The sequence below is a fragment of the Homalodisca vitripennis genome, chromosome 3 (assembly GCF_021130785.1).
Source record: "Homalodisca vitripennis isolate AUS2020 chromosome 3, UT_GWSS_2.1, whole genome shotgun sequence".
Classification (NCBI taxonomy): Eukaryota; Metazoa; Arthropoda; class Insecta; order Hemiptera; family Cicadellidae; genus Homalodisca; species Homalodisca vitripennis.
In genome coordinates this window covers 479,632-492,085 of record NC_060209.1, presented here as the reverse complement: position 1 = coordinate 492,085, position 12,454 = coordinate 479,632, and positions in this window count along the sequence as shown.

Below are 12,454 nucleotides of genomic sequence, written 5' to 3'. Positions count from 1 at the left end.
ACTTGGATATATTACTAACAAATTTAGCTTTAGTAGATTTTTATCCTCATTGGGACACCAGGTCGTTAACCTTTTGCAAAGTTAATTCTTATTGGAAAGATTGAATAGATCGTAACATGATATTTCTTGTGAGTGAGTACAACCGTGGAAGTACCATGTTTAAGCTGTTGCAATTAAGTAAGCCTAAAGGAAAATACAACCTTTAATTTATAACACTTACTAAAATAGCAGAGTATTGTCAAGTAAGGATGATCCAACTCACACAAACAGCCAGTTTACTTATTAATACCACGGTGAGCACTGAGCAGTATCATCTCCTGGAATTTCATTAAAACTCTATTGAGGTCGAAGTAACTTTAATTAAAACTTTCTTTGTGATCCTTTCAGAGGGATTACGGCTATACATTTTTCAAGATTAAGGATTTTAAACTGACCACTTACTTGTCATTTAACATTTATTATGCAATATAAAATGTTAACATAAATATAGAAAAGATAATTTATTTCAATTATATTTTCTCACAAGTTAAATTTTAAAACAAAATATATATTTTTTTATTTATTGATAGAACTCCAACAAGTCCAAAATATATACTGCTTCATATAGCGTTAAAACTTTATAATGATAACTTTTAATTTTTAGTAAATGCCTGACTGAAAATCATGCATATGCAAATATTCAAAAATATATGTGCGCGTTAATATGGTGAGTACACGCTTTGCCTATTATATTTTACCAATGGATATAAGTATGATTTTACATTTAAATTCAAATTTAAAACGTTATTATTTTATTACATCAAAATAATTCAATTGTTCTTCGTTTACTTCAGCTCAAACAGTTAATTTTGTCACGAAATTGTATGTGGTCGTTATGAAAATCATTACAAACAAAATGTATGTTAAAATATCAACTATTGTATATAATTATAATGTATAGTAATAAATCACGATAAATTTTTTACCCTCCAAGAAGTATTATAGTAATCCATAAAGTAATAGCTAATTTCATTAGCGAGATGTCGTGCTGACGCACAGGCAATTACACAAAACATCCATATTGAACAATACGATTGAGTAGTAAAAAAAATCATCTGATTCATTTTGTAGACAGTGTGCCTTGAAAAAGTCGAATTTTTAAATTTAAAGTGTTATCTTTAATAAATTATAACACTCTACATTAACTACTATGGTGTTAGTCCCACGAATTGTCAATGGCTGTACCTATTACGGTCTGTACATGACAGGCTGTGAGTGAATCAACTGAAGGACTACAGAGCATTATCATCTAATTGTAATGACACCCCTTAAAGTGGGTTCTCTTGATTAAAAGGCCTTCGTTAAATTCTTTGCACAATATCCTGTTAAACTTCCACCTCTGCTAAAACGTAAACTGAATAACAGCCCTCGTAGTATTTCTGTTGTACAATTCTTCTTATAAACCTTCCAACTTTTTCATTACAGTTTTTGGTTATTCATTTGATAATACAGTTGCAGTGGTATAAAATATGCAAACCTTATTACAGTGCCAGTAATTATTTGTATAGAATGTTTCCAAGAAAACACTGATTTATTTTTTTAAAGATGTTCTCATTATTGTAGATATCAGATAGATCAAGGATACTAATAGAACTAGACAGGTTCTTTTAAGAATATATCTCAATTTAACATAAGTATGTCATTTAAATACAACCAAATACTGTGAAAGGGTATCAGCGATGGAAGCAACAGTATTATTCTCAGTGAATGAAGCTGGGAAACTTGCCCTGTATTTAAATCAACCTCTGCGATCCTGACAGCATATTCAGAACGGGTATATGTAGTAGTTGGGCTGGCAACAAACATGGCTTCTGCAGTATTGCCGTCATAAATTTGTAGGAAGCACGTTTTCAGCTAATTCCACCTTAAAAGAAGTTGAGGCCTATGCTTTCGTTGTAGATGTAACCATAGTGTTATATTCTGATTAGAATATTTAAATTAGTGGCATTCTGTAATTAATATCTCAATTTGAGAAAATAGTGTTACCACATTAGTCTGTCTTATCATGAATTGGTGTATGGATGTGGAAATCGTAGTATATACTTTTTCTAATTTAATGATGTATTTTTACACTAAGGAATGTTTTTATTCTTCGTTCAGCCTATTATGCGATACATATATCTTATAGATATACGTAGTTAATTATGCTTTTCATGTATAGAATCTGGCATCCTCGTTCGTCATACTAAATAAATACTAAAATTTTTCATAATTTTAAAATATTTCAGGTAGATGTTTAAATCTTTTTCTTCGTATAATCCTCCCTTAGATTTCAAAAAATATTTTACATCAAGAAATATTCGAAATCATCCAAGTTCTCGAGATTAGCAATTGGTAACACATTTTGCGATTCATCTTCATTTGTAAGACAAATAAATAAGCGTTTTTTAATAATATTCAAAAGATGTTTTTTACTATTTGTAATCCACAAATTGCGAAAGGCCCTACTGGAAACACTGTGACAACAGTTGTTTACAAAGGTCTTAATAAAGTCACTAAGTGAAGCAGTCACATAAAATTGATTGCACCAGTAATAAATGCCACAATCTCTCTGTAACAATTCACTCTTATTGCCTTGAATTGTACGGATTAAGAGCCATCTTCTGTTTTGATGACGGTGGGTTGACGACAAACGCTAAACGTCTGGTGTTTGATTGTAATAAATAAGTTACAATTAATTTACAACGAATTTATTCTTATTCATGTAACTAAAATTACTATAAATGTTTAGGTATGCAGCTTATATTCTGTAACTGAAAGTGGTGGCTGTTATGGAAAGAAGGCCTACAGCTATTCGACGAAATATTGATATTTCATAATAAAGTGAACACATATTTTCAGGTACATTATAACAGTAACTAACAACTCTCACGTGTGGACAAACACATGTCTACAAATAACAACTATAGCATAAGAAATTCTACGTAATATATATTTTATAGATGCTATCTTGTAAAATAAATAAAATTTATGAAAAAGACAGTTTTATTACCAAAGCAATATTGCAGTTAATGATATATAATGTGATATACTAAGTTAAAGTGTTTGGGGGCAAGGTAAAGCTTTACAATATTGTTTACTTAACTTATAAGTACATCGACTTTAAATGAGAATTGTACCTTAATTTTCTTCTGTCATACTCTACGAAAAGATGTGTGTGTGTATATATCTATATATATATATATATATATATATATATATATATATATAAGTAGGTAGGAAAGTGCCGATTCTAGGAAACTTTTCGAGCCAACAGTAAATCAAGAGAAAATACTGTTTAAAGGACAATAAACGAATCTGTAAAATCAAACAGTAACTCACGAATGAAAAATTACCGAATCTATAGCTGTTTGCTTCTACTTTCTTGAGCTGTCTAGTCAAATCAATCTATTTTAAATGTCTGCTACGAATAAACGAAAAATCTTCTACTCTACACAATTGATAGAAACACAGTCTTTATCTTTAATAGTCTTCTTTCCAGTAACAACCAAGTGTAATTTATCATGTTTATTCAATTCTTTAATCTTTTTTTCATCCAAAACAGTCAAAAATCTGTTCGGTAAGTGTAATTTATAATCTTCCAACTCGGCAATTGTTGTAAACCCGAATTTATCTTTCATTTTCTCCAGATTCAAAATTTTGTATTCCTTATTTTCTTCTAATTCATTCAAATTCTTATATTCTTTAAATCTTAGCTCACCAACTTCATTTAATTCCTTTAGTAGCTCCATTTACGTAGGAAAAAATTTGAGTGTGTCAAGTTTCACTATTTAGTAAAATATCTTTTTATTAAGGAAAAGTTATCAACTTTTAAGCTTAAAGTTGGCAATAATTTGAGATAATTCAGTAGATAATCAAGGTTTTTTAAAGTCCCTACACACTAGTATTAGAGTTTTTTTTTTAATCCTGAAAATCTACTGAATTATCTCAAATTATTGCCAACTTTAAGCTTAAAAGTTGATAACTTTTCCTTAATAAAAAGATATTTTACTAAATAGTGAAACTTGACACACTCAAATTTCCGTAATAAAAAGATATTTTACTAAATAGTGAAACTTGACACAATCAAATTTTTTCTATATAAATGGCATGTGATAAAATATCATGTCCGTTCTACAAAAAAGAAATTTTAAGAAAAAAATATGATCGACATTATGGTTCCAAAATCCATGCCAAAAACTTACGAGAAAGAACTGAATTTTTTAAGACAATGGGCTAAAGAGAATGAAATCGATGGTCACGAAAAGATGTATAACATAGAAAAATTGCGTGAATTAAAGAAAAGCTTTAAGGAAGATAAAAAAGATCTCAATCTATTTAATGATGAAAAAATTCAATCCATCGCTGAAAAATTGTCCATTGAAACAAACGATAAAACTAAGTCTGAAATGATCGAAGAAATTGAAAAAACTCTTAACGAAAAACCTAAAAATATTATTGATGTAGAAGTGTTATCCTCAATACACGGTCTTTTCAAACAATACATTTTAACAAACTTGAACGACAATTTCATGTCAATTTACAAATATCTATCAAATATGAGGCCAGAAATTAAAAGTTTAATAGAAAAATTTTATGAGAATGTTAAAAATATGAAGGGTTATCTCTCTTTGGAATGTGAATATGAAAGAACTTTAGTGAACGGTGAAACACAAACGTGTCCAATGTACTTTACTATAAAAGCAGACGAAATCTTTGACGTAAACGACTTTATTACTAAGCAATTTAATTAATTATCACATCGAGAACAGACAAATCATCCAAAATAGAGGTTCTGGATGGACATTTAAAAGCTGCAAACAACTAGTTTTGAGCCTCAATAAACACGAATTTATGAACGCAGGATCATATATCGATTTACCACAAGAAATCAAGGTAAAAAAAGCTTGTGTAAATATAAAAAATGAAGATGATTTCTGTTTTATTTACTCTATCCAATGTGCTATTGAAAAACAAAAATTTCGTCCTGAACGAGCAAAGCAATATGAAAAATTTGTAAAAAACTGATCATTTAGAAATTTGCAAGCAACATGAAGTTTGTAAACCAATTATGCCATTTCCAGGTCAAACAACATCATTTACTAATTATCAAAAGAAATTTTCTCATCCTTACGTTATTTATTTGGATTTTGAAAGCATATTAGAGAAGATTCCAACATGCAAAAACAATCCGCAAAAATCGACTACAACCAAGATTCAGAAGCATATTCCTTATGGTTTTACTCTATATTTAGTGTCGAATGTGACTAATCGCATGTACAAACCTATATGTTATAGAGCAAAAAATGAACACGATTTGCCTAATGTTCCTGCAAAATTGTTTGAAGAGCTCAATAAAATATCAAAATACATAGCTAAAAATTATAATTCAAGGAACATGAAGCCTATGAAATTGCCTGAAGAAGAAGAAATTTCGTATCACAATTCTAACATATGCCATATTTGTGAATGGTCTCCTTATGATGTTGAGTCAATTCAATATGGTTATACTCCTGATAATTGGAAAGATAAGAGTTATAATAAAGTAAGAGATCATTGTCATTTAACCGGCAAATTTCGTGGTGCTGCTCATGGAATTTGTAATCTGAATTTGAAATTTCCCCAGAACATCCCAGTTTTCTGTCACAATATGTCAAATTACGATACTCATTTGTACATAAAAGAATTGGCTAAACAATATGGAAATGTTGATTTGATCGCAAACACAAATGAAAAATATATCAATTATACAGTAAATTCAGGATATGGGTATGAGTTTGAAGATGATAGACCAAGAAAGTTCATCAAGTTTTCATTCGTAGATACGTTCAGATTTATGGCATCATCTATTGAAAAATTAGCTAAAAATCTAAAGAAAGAAGACTTCAAACATACAAATCATTTTATACAAGATGGACGAATATTAAACGCAATTCTAGAAAGACAACCAAATGACGAAGAAGAAATCTTTAAAATTCTATCTGGAAAAGGCATATTTCCTTACGAATTTATCGATAGTATTGAAAAACTTGATTACACAGAAGAGCTGAAAATTCAAGATTTCTATTCACTTTTGACAGATGAGAGCATATCTTTGAAAGATTATCAACACTACTTGAGCGTTTGGAACAAATTAAAAGAGAAAAATCTTAAAAATTACTCTGATTTGTACAATATCCAAGATGTACTATTGCTCCTTGATATATTCGAAAACTTCAGAAACATTTGTCTAAATTGTTACAAACTTGATCCAGCACATTATCTAACTGCTCCAAGTCTTGCTTGGGATGCGATGTTAAAATTAACGAAAATAGAATTACAATTGATTAGTGATTATAATATGTATTTAATGATTGAAAAAGGTATTCGTGGAGGTATTTCTCAATGTATTAAACGATATGTTAAAGCAAATAACAAATATTTGAAAGATTTCGATAAGACAAAGCCCGAAAACTATTTACTTTATGTCGATGCAAACAACCTTTATGGTTATGGTCTTATGCAAAAATTGCCGTTTAGTGATATCAAGTGGATGAATCCTAAAACATATACAAAAGAAGAGTGGCAAGAAACAATTTTGGAACTCACTAGCGAAGAAGATTATGACTATATTCTCGAAGTTGATCTAGGATATCCAACAAATTTACATGAACATCACAAGGATTTGCCTCTTGCTCCCGAACATTATAAAAACAAACTTTGCACAACTTTACTGGATAAAACTGAATACGTTGTTCATTCAAGAAATTTGAAATTTTACCTCGAACAAGGGATGGTGTTGAAACATGTGAATAGAGTTATAGCATTCGATCAGAATCCTTTTATGAAAAATTACATTGATTTTAACACAAACATGAGAACCAAAGCTACAAGTGACTTTGAGAAAGATTTTTACAAGCTGATGAACAACTCAGTTTTTGGAAAATCTATGGAAAATGTGCGAAATAGATGTGATATCAAACTAGGAAATGAAGAATTTTCAATGAAACAAGCTAAGAAAACAAATTTCAAATGCTTTAATATCTTTGACGACAACTGTATAGCGAGTCACATGTACAAACAAAAGGTTAAATTTAACAAGCCAATCTACATAGGATTTTCAGTTCTTGACCTATCAAAATTGCCAATGCACGAGTTTTATTACGATAAATTAAAGAAGTTTGACCCATATTTGAATCTGTGTTACATGGATACAGACAGTTATTTCCTAGAATTGAAACGAGATCCTTTTAAAATTATTAAAGAAAATATAGACGAGTTTGATACAAGTGGTTATCCAAAAGATCACGAATGTTTCACTACTAAAAATAAGAAGGTAATAGGGAAATTCAAAGATGAGTTAAATAGCGAAGTTTTAGAAGAATTTTGTGGATTGAGATCAAAAATGTACTCGTACAAATATCTTGACAAAAATCCAGTTAGGTGCAAAGAAATTAAGAGAAGCGTTGTAAATAAAACAATAAATATCGAAAACTTGAAGAGATGTTTGTTCGAAGATAAAGAAGAATTTAGAGAGATGACAGTCATCAAAAGTTATGAACATGAGTTGTACACCGTTACTATAAACAAGTTGGCACTGAACGCTAAAGATGATAAGAGAATTGTCCTAGAAAATAAGATCGATACAGGACCGTATGGCTATAAAAATGAAGAAAAATCTGATATATTAGACGAATTAAACAAAGTTGGAAACTTTGATATATAAATGGAATATGATTTGATTCACTGCCACAAATGTAAGAAAAAAACAAAAAATATAGATTCTAAGATTGTTCAAACTCAAAACGGATTGTAAGAATTGCAGCAAAATGTTCAAAATGTAAGACAAATAAGAGTAAATTTATAAAGAATCCTTATGAAAAGCAAATAAAGAAAGAATTGAAGAACAAAGCGGAAATAGAGATTGAAGCTAGAGAAATTCATGCACCAGTACGAAAAAAGTTTAAAAAGAGAAAAATTATAACTTTAGGAATTGACGATTTATGGGCAGCAGATTTAGTAATAATGTCTAACTATTTAGATCAAAATGATGGATTTAAGTATATGTTAAATGTTATTGATACTTTCTCAAAATATGCTTGGTCAAAATCTATCAAAAGAAAAAACGGCAGGGATGTTTCAAAAGCTTTCGAAGATATAGTAAAAGATGCCATAAGGATCAATCACAAACCTCCAAACCTACTTCATACAGATAAGGGTTTATAGTTTAAAAATAAAGAATTTAATGATGTTTTGAGAAAATACAACATTAAGATTTATCATACTGAAAACGAAGAGAAATCAAGTATTGTAGAGAGATATAACAGAACTCAAAATGATAGAATGAAAGTAATTTTTGAGATTAATAAAAACTTTAAATGGATCGATATTATTCAAAAAATCGTAACTAATTATAACGATACAGTTCACAGCACAATCAAAATGAAGCCCAAAGACGTAGATAAGGATGCAAAAAAGGAGTTATTAGAGATCGTTTTGAAGTATATTCCACCAGAAATTCACAGGAAAACTAAATTTAAAATCAATGATCATGTAAGAATTGTTAGTAAAAAAACAACATTTTCGAACAAATATAAGAACAATTGGTCAAGAGAAATCTTTGTGATTTATCAAATTAATAACACAGATCCTGTAACTTATACTATAAAAGATTTAAATAATGAAGAAATAACCGGAAAATTTTTATGAAATTGAATTGAGAAAGTCAAAGCTATAATTTTTTGTATATAAATGGAGGCTCAAAATAAATGTATAAAGTGTCAAGAATTTAAAGATTTGTCGAAGTTTTCTCAAGATAAAAGAAGCAAAGGTGGATTATACTATTATTGTAAAGATTGTCATAGTAAATATGAGAGAGAATTATACGAAAAAATAGAAAAATTAACTTTAGAAGAGAAATAATGTTGTATTTGTAAAGAAATTAAGAATATTTTAGAAATTCACAACTGGCATTATAGTAAAGATAAAAAAACAAGCTTTTTGTAAAGATTGTGCTAAAAGAATTATTCAAAAAAGTCAAAAGAAACCGACTCTTTGCGAGTGTGGACGAATCATTCAATGGTTACCTTATCTTCAAAAACATTTACAGACAAAATATCATAATTCGAGAGTTTAATATAATTTAGAAACATTTTCATCGTGTAATTTAGATATTATATAAATCAGTCGAGATTCTGCCATATTTGTAGTAAAATGAATTCCGTTGTATAAAATATTCAAAGATTCTTTCATTTGGTTGTAGAGATTTATACTATTTGGATCTCCATGTCTTAATAAAATTTCCATTTCTGGGTAATCAATTTCAAGTTCTTTCAATCTTTTCGGTATTTCTCTCTTTTGAGCTCTGATAACGTAATAAGGATATTCCCACATGTGATTCTTCATAATTAATACAAAAACATGGTGTTTTTTCTTATCAAAATCTTTACAAACAAGGTTTGGTTTCATTAAGTCAATTTTTACACTTTGTTTTGCGATTATTTCCGTTTTTATTTCATCTTTAATTTGCAAGTGTTTAACTTCGTCCTCTAAATATTTACTCTTGTTTTCAAGTGTGTACTCACCAAATTTTCTAATGGAGGGTAATACTTCTTCTAAAACCCAGTCTTGAAATAATTCTGCTTTCTTCATTTTAGATTTTAATATTAAAGAATATATTCCAGGTTCATTGATGAAAATAGTGTTTTCTTTAAAATTTGTAGGTAGTAACGATTCGTTACCCCCTTTGTTTGTAAATGTTTTTCTGTACTTTTCTTTAACATGGTCAATAATAGCTTTATTCGTATTTTTAAATTCTAATATTTCTGCTACATCTTTTGCTTTGAACCAAAATTCATTATTATCATCCACAATTGTAAAGATATGTTTGTTTTAAAATCTAAGTTGATTACTGAGTAGGTCTACAACTGACTCCATTTAGATAGAAAAGAAATTTAACTAGTAATTTTTATTTCGAGAATAAAGGTCAGATTCATTGATAAAAAACAGTGACAGGATGAAGATTGTTAAGGGGCCATTCAAATAGCCCCTTGTTTATTAAGTAAAAATATTGAATTTTGTCATCATCAACTCATTTTTATTCTGTTTCAATCTGAAATATATTGTTGTTTTACTCTCATTATTTAATAAATTTCCCTCAGAGTCTTGTATAGTTAGAACGATTTTTTGAATTCTTTTAATATTTTTTCTAATTAGAATATAATCGATTTCATAATAGAATATAATTTTATTTCATCTACAAAAGGTTGATTCCTTATTCCAATTTGTATGTTTTTAGTAAATCTTTAGAACAAGACGTATACAAAAAATTACAACAAAGATTCAAAAATATTGAGAAGAACTTAAGCAAAGAAATATCACATTTTTATAATGCTTCTGAGGACATAGTTCCGTTAAGCGAATGTAAACCCAATTCGTTAATCGTTTTTGATGATTGTATTTTGGAAAATCAGGACGTTATTAAGGAATATTTCGTAATATCTCGTCACAAAAACATATCTTGTATCTATCTTTCCCAATGCTTTTCAAAGGTTGATAAACAAGTTATTAGAATTAATTTGAATATGTTGTGTGTTTTTAAGCAAGACGATCACTATTCGAGACAGATTTACAACAATTATGTGGGATCTGATATGAGTTTTAACCACTTTAACCCTTTTACCGCCAGGCCGCAAGCCACACTTGGCGCGTCGACCGCCAACGATATCTGTATGAGTAGTTGCGTCGACCGCCAAGCCTCTGTCTGGGAGCGTGTCGCTACTCCGCCACGCGGCATTTTGCTCAGTTTTACACATGTTTACATTATCACTTATATTTTCGTTAATTACAAAGATAAAACGATGTTGTTGGTATCGTTTTCTTTATTTTTAAATGCGCTAACTTTCTATGTGTAGATGTTGGCTGTAATACATTTTTAAATACTTAATTTTTTAACTTAATTTTTATTTCTTTTTTTAATACAAACAAATATTAACTTTGAAGTGTTATAAGTCCCAAAGTTTGTTCTTTTTACCACAAAATCTTTATGCAATACTATTTTAAATTTAACTAAGAAGAACTTCAGGAAGTTTCAAAAAATAATTCAACCATTTGAAATATGTTTTAAACCTTTTTATTGTACAAGTACAAAATGAAAATTTGGAAAAAATCGTGACAATGTGTTTTGTAAGTTATAAATTATATGACAACAGATAAACCTAATCAAATATTACCTTAAAATAAAATACAATGATGATAAAAGTATAATGTATATAATAATACTACAAACACTTATATAAAAAGGTATAAAAGATATAAAAAGATACAAGAACTAAAAATGTAAATTTCACAAACGAGAAAAACTTAAAAATATTATGGTCTTTAAATTAACTATAGGTCTATTGAGAATTTAACTAAGATTACAATTATAAAATATACATATAGATGATAATAGAACAGTTAGAATAGAATAGTAATAAAAAAGTAATACTAGCCTAAGAAAATATACTGTCTTTACACTTTGTAAAATGTCCTACGTGATCCTTACACACAATTATGTTTGACCAGACACTCTGGGTGTACTCCAACCTTACAATTTGTACACTGCAGTCTGGATCTTTTTCTTTTACCTTCAGGATTGTTTTTTCCTGAACAAACAGAGCAGTCTTTCTGTTTTGTATCAGGCAGTTTTTCCAGGCCGAATTTTCCTCCAGGACCATCGCCGCCAGTGCCAGCGTCAGCTCTTCCAGTTATCTTATCAGCAGCCAGTTCCTCGACAATGTCTACCATGAAGTCATACCGACACATTGGCTTTTGTGTGTTTATTTTGTACAACACGTAAGCGTTTAGTACCATTCGTCCGAGAACATTAAAAATTACTTTCTTCCAGGGTTTTAAGTTTTTTCTCTCGTCCAGATACGTATACAACATTTGATCGGTTCCATCAATACCACCCATCCCTCTGTTGTACTGATGAACAATCTTCGGTTTTGTCTTTATAATTATATTCCTATTCCTACGAATAGTGTAACGAACTGATGTTGCCTCACTGTTGGTTGAGAGAATAATAAACTGTGACTTGTTCGATTTCTTTTCTCTCCAAGCCATCTGCAGTATTGGTCCCTTTCGCACATATACTTTCTGGCCTACCCTGTACTTTCCTTTTAGTTGTTTAGGGACTCCTTTTCTGTTTAAACGAAGAGTTCCAGTCAGCCAAGTGAGTTTGCTGTACAAGTACCTAGCCAGAGGTATGCTAGTGAAAAAATTGTCCAGATACAAGTGAAATCCCTTGTTGAGGTAATTCCCCATTTCCATTAAATTCACTACAACTTTGTGGGCTAAGCCACATTCTGCTCTCTGCTCAATATCTTCCATGTTTCTGGCGCCCTTGTAGCACGAAAATGCAACACAATAGTGTGTTATTGCATCACACAACACCCACAGTTTTATTCCCCATCTG